The sequence below is a fragment of the Symphalangus syndactylus genome, chromosome 15, assembly GCF_028878055.3.
Source record: "Symphalangus syndactylus isolate Jambi chromosome 15, NHGRI_mSymSyn1-v2.1_pri, whole genome shotgun sequence".
NCBI lineage: Eukaryota > Metazoa > Chordata > Mammalia > Primates > Hylobatidae > Symphalangus > Symphalangus syndactylus.
In genome coordinates, this window is record NC_072437.2 from 41,493,181 (window position 1) to 41,506,430 (window position 13,250).

Genomic DNA, 13,250 nt, shown 5'->3' on the forward strand with positions numbered 1-13,250 from the left:
ATACCCTCTGGTTATTTTACCGAGTTACTATAATAGATGCATGTCCATGCATAAGTGTGAATATACACAAACATGACATTATAAAAGGAGATAGCTTTGCCATGTTACACACCCAATTCACAAAATGGCATCAGTTCCTCAAGCCTTATTTGCTATTGTAATTGGGTTCTTCTGCAAGCATGTTTCATGCATTTTTGATCCTCGAGTCATTTATCTATGCTACAATATTCGAGGTATTCACGAAGTGCATTTTCCCCCCACAATTGTATGTTTAGGTTGCATCTCAGAAATAATTCATTTCCTACTTACAAGTCTTAGAAATGCCTAGTTTGTTACTGTTGTTCTTAAAACCCTAGGGCTTCGGGATGAGGCATAACTTGGAAAAATTTGGTTATAACTTTCTCAATCCGAGGACCCTGCCTCAATCTGGGAATTCTCAGTGGCATTTTACCAGAACTACCAAGTATGTTCACCTGTGAGGTTTCAGAGGCTGTAAGATCTCTAGAGCAAGGGCCCCTGTGTGTCCATATGCACCTTGGCCTTTATTCTCCTACAGTCCCTTAAAGGTAATGGTAATGCACTCTGCTAGGCACACAGTAAAAAAAGCCTGATTCCTGGCCACCAAGGCCCATGCGGCTGCCATGGCTTCTGAAAGCCCTCACTATCAGAAAAGAATTTTTCTTCCTGCAATGTGGCTTAATGGTTAAGCATGATATGGTCAGAGATTTGAACTGACACCCGAGATCAGTCGGGTATATGATTAAAGTGTCTTAACGTCTCAGGTCCTCTTTCTTCATCTGACAATTGGACATCATATTTTCTAACTAAAAGGATGGTGATGAGGATTAAATGAAATGGGTGCATAGAAAGTGCCAGGGGCACTCAATCAATGGCAAGTAGTAGTTGCAGTAAAACAACAGCCAATGGAAGTATCACTCTCCACTGCTGCAATAGGAAAAGGTGCACAGTTAGAAAGGAGAGTAAGCCTATTAAAAGACAGAAAAAAATATTCTTTAAACTTGAAGGGAGATATGCTATACACATCAGTTGGTAAGAGTGTAACTATGCAGACAGCTTTCCTGTCCATAAATCACAGGTCAAGCTACATAAAATTTGTACAAGGAAATCAGGAAGAGGTATTCTCCACTCTCTTGGGTGAACTCCTGAACAGCTCTATAGCAAAGCAAGAGAGAAAGAATAAATCTAAAAATGCTTAGTACATTTGAAGTATTCGTATATGTAGTTAAAGATGTATGTGCTATTACAAAACAATGTGCAGCCATATGTACACCTAGAACTATAAACTTTAGGCTGGAAGAACTGGCCTCCATGCCCTGCTATGGCTGCTCAGCTGCAATGGTGTCTTTAGTTTCTTTCTTTTCTTTCTTTCGAGACAGAATCTCACTCTGTTGCCCAGGCTGGAGTGCAGTGGCGTGATCTTGGCTCACTGCAACCTCTGACTCCCAGGTTCAAGTGATTCTCCTGCCTCAGCCTCCCCAGTAGCTGGGATTACAGGCACACACCACCATGCCTGGCTATATATTTTTTTTTTTTGGACTTTTAGTAGAGACAGAGTTTCACCATGTTGCCCAGGCTAGTCTCGAACTCCTGACCTCAGGTGATCCACCCACCTCAGCCTCTCAAAGTGCTGGGATTACAGGTGTGAGCCACCATGCCCAGCCTGGTGTCTTTAGTTTCTAGTCTTGTCTTTTAAAGAAGAGATCAGGCTTGTCTGAATAGTTCCTGTGGGCACAGCTGGGGATAGAAGCAGCCCTGATTTATAGCATTTGCCAATTTCCATGGTGTAAACACTCTCACCATGAGACTTCACTGAAAACAAAATTGAGAAGAGATGCACACAATGGCATCTCATGAGGCAGTGCTAAGAGGCTCCACCACACCACTGCATAAGCAGAACTGGCACTGAAGGTGGATGCTGTTCAGATGAAGATTTCAGCACACTGCACGTCTCAAGTGACTTCCATGTGCCTGGTCCTATTTCTATCTTCAGCCTGAATTATTCCCATTTCCTTACATGTTTTTCCCCCAGATCTTACCCTTTTGTCCCTAAGTCCCTCCTGTTGCTCTGCTATGAAGTATGGGCAATCTGCATCTTTCTGACTGAAGACAACAAAAGAAAGATGTAAAAAAATCAGTCATTTACAGAAATATGGGGGCCTGGATTTCTAATAATGCCGTTAGTTTCTAAAAAGCTTATTTTATTCAAGATTCACTATATTGTGTGTCCAGAGTAAGCTGCAAATACTCAAGTTCAGGTCCTTACAACTGCACATATGGTCTATTTTCCACACACTTTAATATGGTCTATCAGCTTCCTCTCTCTCCACCCTACCCAGTCTGTGCAGCGCTGCCAGATATATCTTTCTGAAATAACACTTGGATCACATTTCTTACTCAGAAATTCTAGTGGTTTCCCAGTCCCTTCAGAAAAAAAAGCTCAAATTCTTAGCCCTCAAGGATTTTCAATTAGAATACTAGTGGCTTCAGGTGCCTTTTCATCCCCTCCTCTCCTGAGCTCTTTACCCAAGCCTAATTGCCATCTGTTCCTGCCACTGAACTCACATCTTCCTTTATAGAGAGAACATTTTCACCTTGTCTTCAACTGCTGTTTTGGATGGAATGCTTGTTTCCCTCAAATTCATATGCTGCAACCCTATCCTCTAATGTGATGGGTAGGTGTTAGGAGATGGGGTCTGTGGGAGGTAAGTAGGATTAGATGAGGTCGTGAGGGTGGAGGCTTCATGAATGAGATTAGCGCCCTTTAAAGATGAGACACCATACTAAACAGCATGCTTCCTTTCTCTGTCTTTTCCTCCCCAAAACGCGCTGCCATGTGAGGATACCATGAGAAGGTAGCCATCAGCAAACCAAGAAATAAACCCCCACCAGACACTAATTTTTTTAGCACCTTGATCTTGAACTTCCCAGTCTCCAGCTGTAAGAAATAAATATTTGTTATTTAGGCCACTCAGTTTATGGTGTTTTGTTACTGTAGCCCAAGCTAAGACAATGACTTTCTTCATACTTTCTTCAGTCCTGACTTCAAAGTGTACTTTTTCTGTGACTCTATTCTGACAATCCTATGTGATTTTCTTTTTTTCTCTGAATTCACTCAGTTATCTTATCTATGCCTCTTAAATTGCTCATATAATACACTGTTTGCTGTTGCATCTATTTGTTTACATAATCTGCTCAAGTGGGTTACCAGCATGAAAAGCACCAGGATATCTTTGACTATTCTGCCAGCATTCTCCAATAAATGTTTCTGTTATGATATAAATATTTTATATCCCCACTGTCCAATATGATAGCCATTAGCTACATTGTGGCTATTGAGTACTTGACATATGGCCGGTGCAAATGGGAACTGAGCTTTATTTTTATTTATTTTAATTCAGTAAAATTTAAATCTAGAGTCACAGGTGACTAGTATCTACATACTGGACTGCATAGCTAGACCCTCCATGACCATAGCACAGTGGCTTTTACTCTGGAGCTGCTCAACAATTATTTGTTAAAGGAATCAATGAAACTCCCTTATAAATCACAACATAACCCCAAACTGCCTTATAGCACATTCCTAGTTTCTAATCATCCTCTCCTACATTCTGTGACCATGTCCTCTTTGACCTTTCTAATCTCTCAAAACTCTTTTGGGTAATCTTGCTTACAATAGCCAGGGGATGGATTTAGATGTTCACAAGTACACAGTCTGCTTCTAGCCCACTAAGATCCTCTAAGGTGAGCTCTGAGCATTTCAAGATTAGAGCTTTTGAGAGGAAACTGTTTTGACAGGCTCATCTCCACCCCTCAGGGCCAATATGCCAAAGCCTGGGTGTTTTGTTTGTTTATTTGTTTGTGAAGGAGTTTCACTCTTGTTGCCCAGGCTGGAGTGCAATGGCACGATTTTGGCTCACGGCAACCTCTGCCTCCTAGGTTCAAGTGATTATCCTGCCTCAGCCTCCCGAGTAGCTGGGATTACAGGCATGCGCCACCCTGACCCCCGGCTAATTTTGTATTTTTAGTAGCGATGAGGTTTCTCTATGTTGGTCAGGCTGGTCTCAAACTCCTGACCTCAGTTGATCTGCCTGCCTGGGTCTCCCAAAGTGCTGGGATTACAGGTGTGAGCCACCACACCCAGCCACCTGAGTGTTATAGTCTACAGATTTTCTAGAAATTGTCCTACCACTTTTGGTCACTTTTGTCATGCTGTTTAAATACAGAAAAGTCTAAATTTCAGTTTCTCATAGATGAAACATAGTTAATCCTGGTTAAAAAATATAAAATAGTTTAATTTGTAGCAAATAATCTTATGTATTATTGTGCATTCACTTGCACAGATGGCAGAACAGTTCGTTTGCAATTTAAGGAGTCTAAAATAATGTAAACACTCTGTTTCAGTGGCATTGAAGAAAAACTAAAAAATTCTTTTTCTCAAACAACTTGGAAAATGCTAAACTTCATTGAGAAATAACTTAGGACATAATTTTAAAGTGAAATGGACCTTAGACATTAGTGAGTCCATCACACCCATTTTACACTTAACAAATGTAATTGTGGTCATTTAAAATTGTTTTAATAAAACTATTAGTAAATGTTTGACTACAGAGATGAATAGAAATTTATTCTATTTTTGTAAAATTCTCCATTAATAAACGGACTCTTAGTTTATAGGACTGTTAAAACTGATTTTATTTACAATAAGCAAATTAAATTAGATCACTGAACTTTATAAACATAAAAAGTAAAATGCTGTTTTTATTCTTCACTCTCTAGCAGTCACTTGGAACCAGGTAATGTAACAACATCTGTCTCCTACAAAAAGTTCAATGTCTGTAAGAAAAGGAAACATTTACTTATTTGTCCTGTGTTTTTATTAGACACTGGGCTTTGCAGATGTCACTTTCTATGAATAGTTCACCCCAAAATTTGGCTGTACTCCTTACTAGCTTCTGTTTCTTAGAAGGCATTTAGAATTGCATCACGTTTTGATTTAACGCATGTGCACATTCACACACATACACAAATGAGAATTGAGAGTTAAATGTAATTAAATATTTTATAGTACAACATAAGTCACAGAAGATATATTTTCTGAAGTTTATGTTAACCAATAAATACTCTGTAGAAAAATTAGAAAACTCTCCTAGGCAACTAATCATTTTATATTTTGCTTTCCATTCCCATACAATCTTTGACTTCCAATTATACTGAATTATGGGACCTATTATACTACACAATGGTTGTATTGTTCTACTGCAAATCCACAATTTCAGCATCAAAAGGAATACAAATTTGCTTTCAAGATAGTGATACTAAAAGTATTCTCTGTCAACTGACAATTTCTCTAGGTCTAAATGTAATAGACTGTAAAAAGACATACTGAATGGCAAGACTAATAACATAGCATACTTAAATGAATGCAATGTTGTTATCTCTGAATTCTCATAGTACCTAACTAAGCCAAAAGATGCTGCCAGAATATTTTGTCAGTTAGGGGTTATGCAGCACTTTATAGTATAGATAAGAATAAAGTGTACAAAATAGAATCTTTTATACAGGAGTATCCTAATGAAGAAGTTATTAAATTGTTCTACCTTTAATATTTCCTTACATTCATTCACCTACCTTGGTTTTCCCTACTAATGTGCTCATAAATCCCCTTCTACACAAAATACAACAGTCCTCTTTAGCTCAGCATGTTGTGTTTATCTTAGATTACAATTAGGATGTTACAGTAGACCAGGGATTTTTTTTTTTTTATTGTTCTGTTTTGTTGTAAGTTCTCAGTTTAGCATCCAGGATAATCAATTTGGTCTGAGACACACAGATACTTCATACTACATCACTATAACCTGTTGGACTGATGACCCAAAGGCAGTTACGGGTTTGTGTTTTTACTAGAAACAGTTCCAAACTGCTGAGCCACTCACTCTTTCAAACAGCATGCTCATAATCAGTCTAAAATCTTCCTTCACCAGCAAATGCACAGCATGAAATAGGTCCATATTTTAAACAACTTAGCTTACATTATATTCAAGACAACAGACATTAGAGTTAGTTGGTGTATTCCAACAGCATTGAGACGGTGTGAAGGCAGTATGTGGTTCTCTTGAGAAACAGTCACAGCTGAAGCTATGACTCAAAACCAGGTCCAGTGAATAATTTACTAATCAATTGCATAGCACAATAAAAAAAATTCTCATATTTAAAAAACAAGAAATTTCTAAAAGCACAAAAGATTTTTTGGCTATAATAAAATAATACAAAATATAATGAATAAAATGATATAAAATACAATAAAATAATATAAAATAATAATGAAGCCAAATGCTTTCTTTATTATGAGATAAATATATATTATAAATATATATTAATATATAAATGTAGAACATATGTATATATAAATTTATATATATAGGATTATATATATTCTAATGCCTCATTAAATGGTAAGACATATTAAATATCAGTATAATTTTGTATTTAGAGTAGAAAAGAAAATTTTAAAAAGATATCAACAATATTATAGTTAAAACAGAAGTACTTTGTAAAATAGTAAACATAGCATGATGTAATGCTTTTTGAGAAACATACATATATAGATCAAACTGTTAATGATTATCTTTAGGTAGTATTTTATTTTTTTCCTTTTTTAACCTACCTATACTAACTTTTTCTGCAATAAGTAGGAATTAATTTTTGAATTTAAAATAGTTTAAGATCCAGAAATCTCACCATTGGGTATATATATATATATATACAAAGGAAATGAAATCATTATGTCAAAGAGATCTCTGCACTCCCATATTCATTGCAACATTACCACAATAGCCAAAATATGGAATCAACTTAAGTGCTCATCAACAGATGAATGGACAAAGAGGATGTGGTATATATACACAACAGAGTACTATACAGATTTAAAAAGGAAGGAAATCCTGTCATTTGCAATGACATGGATGAGCCTGCAGGACATTATATTAAGTGAAATAAACCAGTCACAGAAAGTCAAATATCATATCACATTGTCTCATGCATATGTGGAATCTAAAAATGTTGAACTCATAGAAGTAGAGAGTAGAATGATGTTTACCATGGGCTGGGGTAGCAGAGATAGGGGAAAAAAATAAAATCATTTAAATTTTTCAAAGAACACCTATTGACTGGAGCTGGTAGCAGTTTACTCTGTAGCAATATTAGCAACAGCAGTAACAATAACGATGAGAGCAAACACATTGCGTTTAATCATGCCAAGCAGTGTTCTAACCTCTTTTTGTATATTGATTCATGTAATGCATACTGAATTCTGAAGTTTTTATTTAACTCTTGTTAGTGGGCACATCCTGTCTTGAAGAGGAGCCTTCATTTCTTTGACCAATCTCTCTCTTGATTTCTGCTGTTGAAGATCTCTGGACCAGTAGGAAAGTGAGTTTACTTTAGCCACTGAGGCCCTCCCTTGACATTATAGGAGAATTTTGGAGATAGACAATACAGGCCTATTATGACAGCCCCATTACTATGAGTGACAACATGTTCTCCTTCCAGCTTTGTGCACCAGCATCACTAGCAGGTTACCCATAATCTCATGGTTACAAGGTGGCTGCTATAACTGGACCATGATTGCCTCATTCCACGTAGAGGGATAAGAAAGAGGCCCATTTATTTCAAGAGAAAGAGAATTCAGAATACTTGCACTGGTGGCAGTAGAAGTATCATCCCAATTATCAAACTCTTAGATCGAACATGCTAATAATTTGTGTCCGGCTGGTAGAAAAAAAATACTCTCTGTCCATGCTAATTATTCTTATTTTGCCATAAAAAATATTGCTCTGGAACCTCATTCAACATTCACAATTGGTTGAATGGTTCGTACACAGTCAATTCATGTTGTCAAATTCGATGAAAATATCCCATTTCCGAAAGTGAAGTTTTCAATCTGCTGTGATTCACTTCTCTTGAGTCAATCCCACTGCTGAGTTATTGTGCCCCCACAAGAGACTTGGTATGGATGATGAAACAAGATTTTTTTCTTTGCTGCCTATTTGCTGAATGGCTACTTAGCAAGTCACTTGACTCATTCATGAATTCAGCAGCAACTGTGTGCCAGGTGCAGAACTTGAGATATACATGTGAAGATGTACACACATAAATATCACAGGATTCTGGCTCTTATGGTCATGTATGCTTAGTATACATGTGGAGAAATTTTGGGAGGCAGGAAGAAAGATATGGAAACAAGTAATTACAATAGGTATAATATATGCTACTAGAACAAAATACAAATTACTAGAGAAATAGGAAGAGGGGAAAAAGCCTTTCATCTGGAAAATACATTCCTCTGAGTTCACTAAAAGCACATTATGAACACTATTGTCCATAAGTATTATAGGATTATAACACCTTATCTCCTATGGATAAATCAGTTTAATATAAGCACACATTAGGCATAAAGCACAATGAGATTTATTACACTTGATCTTAGCCAAAAGGCTGAGAAGCAATGCAATGAGATTTATTTATATTCTTTAGCAATTCTGTAATGGGGAAAAGGAGGCTTTGCATTCCCATTAGCACAATCCTATCAGCAGGTATAATGGGAATAGCCAGGATATTAAATCAATGTATTTTCATCCTAGGTGACTCTTACCTTCTAGTTGTTCAATTATTCTTTATACACAAACCAAGCCTGGCCACCTCATATTTTAGAGTCCTTTCCTTTGTATGTAGAAGTTACCTCTGCCACCCGTGAAAGCTAAGCCATGAAGCCTATTGAAATAGATGTGACCTAAGAAGTGTTTCAACCAGAAAGCAGGTAAGAAGATACAATAGGAAGCCATTTCTTTGAACACAGTAGAATGTAAAGAAAAGTAAGGAGGTGATAGAGCCAGATTATTAAGTGTCTAATCCCTGCTGCTCCCTAACGTATTGGGAAATCCAGGAACACTGGAGCTAGTGACCCACTTTCTGTGGTGTAATTTGGGGGATGTAGAAGCTCTACATTTTTCTCTGTGTCTCATTTAACATGCCACCAGTACGCCACCAGTATACAATGCAGCATCAAAAGAGATGGCCCTTGATAGCCTGAAGTAGTACTCCTCTGTGTGGGATATACTTGGATCCTGTAAACGCGAATGACAGCAAGACAGAAGTGTTGGGAGAGCTGGCAGAAGTCTGGCCAGAAGCAAGGGCAGCATAGCGTGGAGACCAGAGGCTTCAGGCAATGGCCAAAGCCACACATGTCTCAGCACGATCTCTGCAGGCCATGAGGAGACAGCCACCTATCAGACAGCCACCTATCAGCAGACCCCCATGGGTTGGCACAGACTAATTTCCTCACCACAGAGCCCAAGAACAAACAGTGCACCAAACAAGGACCTGCATTCACAGAAGCTTGACGCTGCCTTAGGATTATAAGATCGCCTCCTGGCCTCAAACCCCCAGACATATGGCACCATCTCGGGGAAGAAGAGGGAAATGGTTGGGAAATCTGACAGACTGAACATTTACCCTAAAGAGGATGAGTCATCCAAAAGAAATTATCTAAACAGGAAGAGACAGAAATGTAGTTAATTAGCAAGATTAAAGCACCCCAACCCCCAACCCTATGCCCTTAACAAGCAGAGTTAACAAGCTCAGGGGAAAAATTAAATCATTATCAAAAGATTCCCCCAAGCTTCTGAAAAGTCTAGAGAGGGAATTACGTGGAGTAGTATTCACAGGGCAAATGTCATTTATCCTATTACATTTATCCTATTACACCTAGCAGTCAAAAGCTGGTCCCTTTGAAGCAAGGTGGCCCTCATTCAGTTGACAATTTGGACTGATTGTGTTGCAAGAGAAGTGCTCCTCAGTCAGTAGATCTTGATGTCAATAGAGATCACTTTTTAATCAGCTGCTTGCTGCTACTTGCTTTGCTCTGCAAAGTGGGCGGTCAGGGACAAAGGGCTAGCCACAGCTACTTCTCCCTAGTTCTGCTCCTCCTTTGTTATGGCCCCTAGACTCATTGTCCCCAAGTATTATGGGATAGATAACAATAAAAAAGTAAAATCTGTTCACAAACTGGGGGCGCGTTTTGGCAGAGTGGAAAAAAAATCTGAGTTGGGAGACAGTAGACAGAGCAGCTGGTAACGATTTTGTCACTGACTTTCCAAGTTTCCACACAATGTGTATTATTTAGGAGAAAAAATGTCAAATAAGTTTGGAATGCTGAGTTAAGTAAAGTTAAGCAGATGTCTTATCTGAAGGGCTACCTCTAATAAAGCTAATATGTATAGTGAAATTCCAAAGGGGCTAAGTATGCAGTTTCCCAAACTTATTCCAGTGGTATGCTGCAGCTGGCCCATACCAGCTTAAGGTTGTGGGCATCTCTTCCCAACTCTGAGTTCAGTGATGTCACTGTGGTAGTTTGAAATTGGCCATGGTGGGAGTAGTTATGCCACACGAATTGACAGTTACTAACAGGTTCTCTTTACTGCCATACCATTGTCTTAGAAAACACTTGTTAATAAAACCTGTCACAGGACTAGTGCACTAGTATTCTACTGCTGTTTCAACAAATTATCACAAATTGAGTAACTTATAGCAACACAAATATATTATGTTACAGTTCTTAGGTAGAAATCTGACACAGGTCTCACTGGGCCACAGTCAAGGTGTCTGCATTCCTTTCTGAAGGTTCTAGGAGAGAGTTCATTTCCTTAACTTTTCCAACTTTTGGAGCCATCTGCATTCCTTGATTCAGGGCCCCCTTTCTTTATCTTTAAAGCCAACAGCAGCAGACTGGTCCCTTCTCACAGGGCAGCACCTCTTCTACACCCTTTTCTACTTCTAAGGACCTTGTGATTATAATGGGCTTACCCAAATAATCCAGGATAAACTCCCTATTTTCAGGTCAGTTAATTAGCAACCTTAATTCCACCTGCAATCATAACTACCCTTTGAAATGTCAAGTAATACAGTCACAGGATCCAGGGATTAGGATGTGGACAACTTCGAAGGGGCCATTATTCTCTCTGATACTACTGTTCCAAGGAACACACTTTGGAAAGACTCACAAAAGCCTTGTGATGGGAAGTGCATTGGGCTACCCACTTTCTAATTTTTCTTGAGTAAATTCTTTATCTTTTTAGAGCTACAGTAAATTGCTCTATGATATGAGGCTAATGTTTTCTTGATCTGCTTGGCAAAGTTGTTCGATAGACACAACAATGTCTTAAAAAGTGATGAGACTCTCTACGTGTGTAATATATCATTCTTCTTAATAATAGTTAATGTAATACAAGTTTTTGTTTAAGGTCAAAATAATTCCCATAGTTTATAACTCAATCATGTTCTACCAGTATCTTCCCAAAAAGATAGGCTAGCTCTGGCCAGTGCCAAGAGGAGAGTGTGTGAAAATTGAGACCATGTGCAGACTTCGATCATTTTAGATTTTTACCTGAGCTGGGATCTAGATTAAGACTTCTCAGAGTCTTTAAAATTAGTGAAAAACCTGAAAAAAATGCAGGATCTTGTAGGTCTTTCAGGACTAGATCTGGGCAAATTCCCTTTTATGTGCCCATTCTTCGCTTTCTCTCTCACTTCAACTTTGTAAGATTCTGTAAGCCACAATACAGATAATCAGGCCAATGTGGGGTAAAGAATGGGAAAATTTTAAAATAAATGTTCCCTTTTAGACACAAGTTGAAACCCAGATCCTTCCCACGGTGAGTCATAGAACTCAACATTCTCAAGTCGTAAGTATTGGTGGCTGAGTTGATGACTCTCTGCATCTTAAATAAATGATTGCATTACTGATTGAAATGTAACCTTTACTTTTTCCTGTTTAAATATTTGGTGCTTTGTCTTCTATCACCTGTATATCCTGAGGTTACATAATTTAAAATTTGAATTCAGGTTGCTAATTCACCAACTGCTGGCCCTTTTATCTACTCAGACATTCGCACCATTTTAGGGGTCTTATTATGCAATTGTTTCCTGTACCATCATCAGCTTTGAGATGCACAGCTGATAAAGAGTATTAAGGAAAGAATTTTAAATGAACTATAGATTTTGCATAGAAAATAAATTATAATGAACTATGTGTTCAATTTGACTGTGCAGAATTTTGAGCTGTTTCACTCCGCCTCATTTTTGGCCAAGGCAAGTAGCTGCGAGTTGTTAGTTATCAGCCTTTGATAAACCTGACACTACCCAGCTTGGTTATATAATCCACCACCCTCTGGTCCTGGAAATGGCTGTGCCTTTGGAATCTGTGTCACATTATGCTGGCATCAACAAAACCAGCCAGGCAAGATGGTGACCTGGGCAGAGCTAAGATTCCAAGAACAGGATCACTTTCTGTTTTGTGTTGATTCCATTGTGAGGATTGTGAGTGTCAGATTTTTAGTCTTTGGTGTTGGGGTTTTTCTGATAACCTTGTCAGGGCCCAAACTAACCTGTCCTTTCTGGGCTGTACTCCAAGGAGCTACAAGGGGATTAGTAGCAGCAGCAGTATCTTGGCAAAAGGAGTCTTGGACCAGACTTGAACAACCAGCAGGGCTTCTGTGGGCTAGTTCTGCCTGTGCACCATGATGATAAGAGTTTTCATTAGCTTTGCCTCCTTGAGAATGACAGAAGCTTTCAGATTAGAAATGTATGAAATGTACATGGACAAGGAGAATAAATAAGCCTTGAAACCTAGAACTATGTCAACAGGAAATGAGAAAAGGAAATGCTAAAAACAAAAATGTGTTAAGTGTGGAGAGGGAGAAATAATTATGAAATCTAGATGGGGCCTTTCTTTCTATTTCAAAGAGTATTTGAAAACAGGTATCTACATATCTGTATATACTTATATATACACACATACATGCATGCAAATATATGTGTATATATATACACACACACACACACACACACACACATTTTACATTTGGTTTAGGCCCTGAGCTCATTCAACAAAAACTGGTATGCCCAAAAGAATACTAGAGCATAACTATCAAAATATGACTGCTCAATAAAATCAGCTGTGTAGGTTGCCAAAGGAATAACATCATTTTATGGAAAGAGTTCAGAGTTCAGATTATAAAGCAGATGCAAGAATAACCCCAGAGTGACAAGGCATGGTGGCTTATGCCTGTGATCCCAGCACTTCGGGAGGCTGAGGCAGGCAGATCACTTGAATTTGGGAATTGGAGACCAGCCTGGCCAACGTGGAGAAACTTTGTCTAGACTAAAAATACAAA

The 13,250-nt window shown here is 38.3% G+C and overlaps 1 long non-coding RNA gene and 1 pseudogene across 1 annotated transcript in view; both read right to left on the minus strand.

Moving 5' to 3' along the window:
- The window catches only part of LOC129463547 (uncharacterized), a 45,611-nt gene that overhangs the window by 7,067 nt on the left and 25,294 nt on the right, over positions 1–13,250 (minus strand). The window contains exon 2 of the long non-coding RNA XR_008651224.2: positions 2,058–2,121. This is a non-coding gene — a long non-coding RNA (uncharacterized lncRNA). The remainder of the gene's footprint in view (positions 1–2,057; positions 2,122–13,250) is intronic.
- Positions 8,363–8,526, minus strand: LOC129464296 (uncharacterized; annotated as a pseudogene).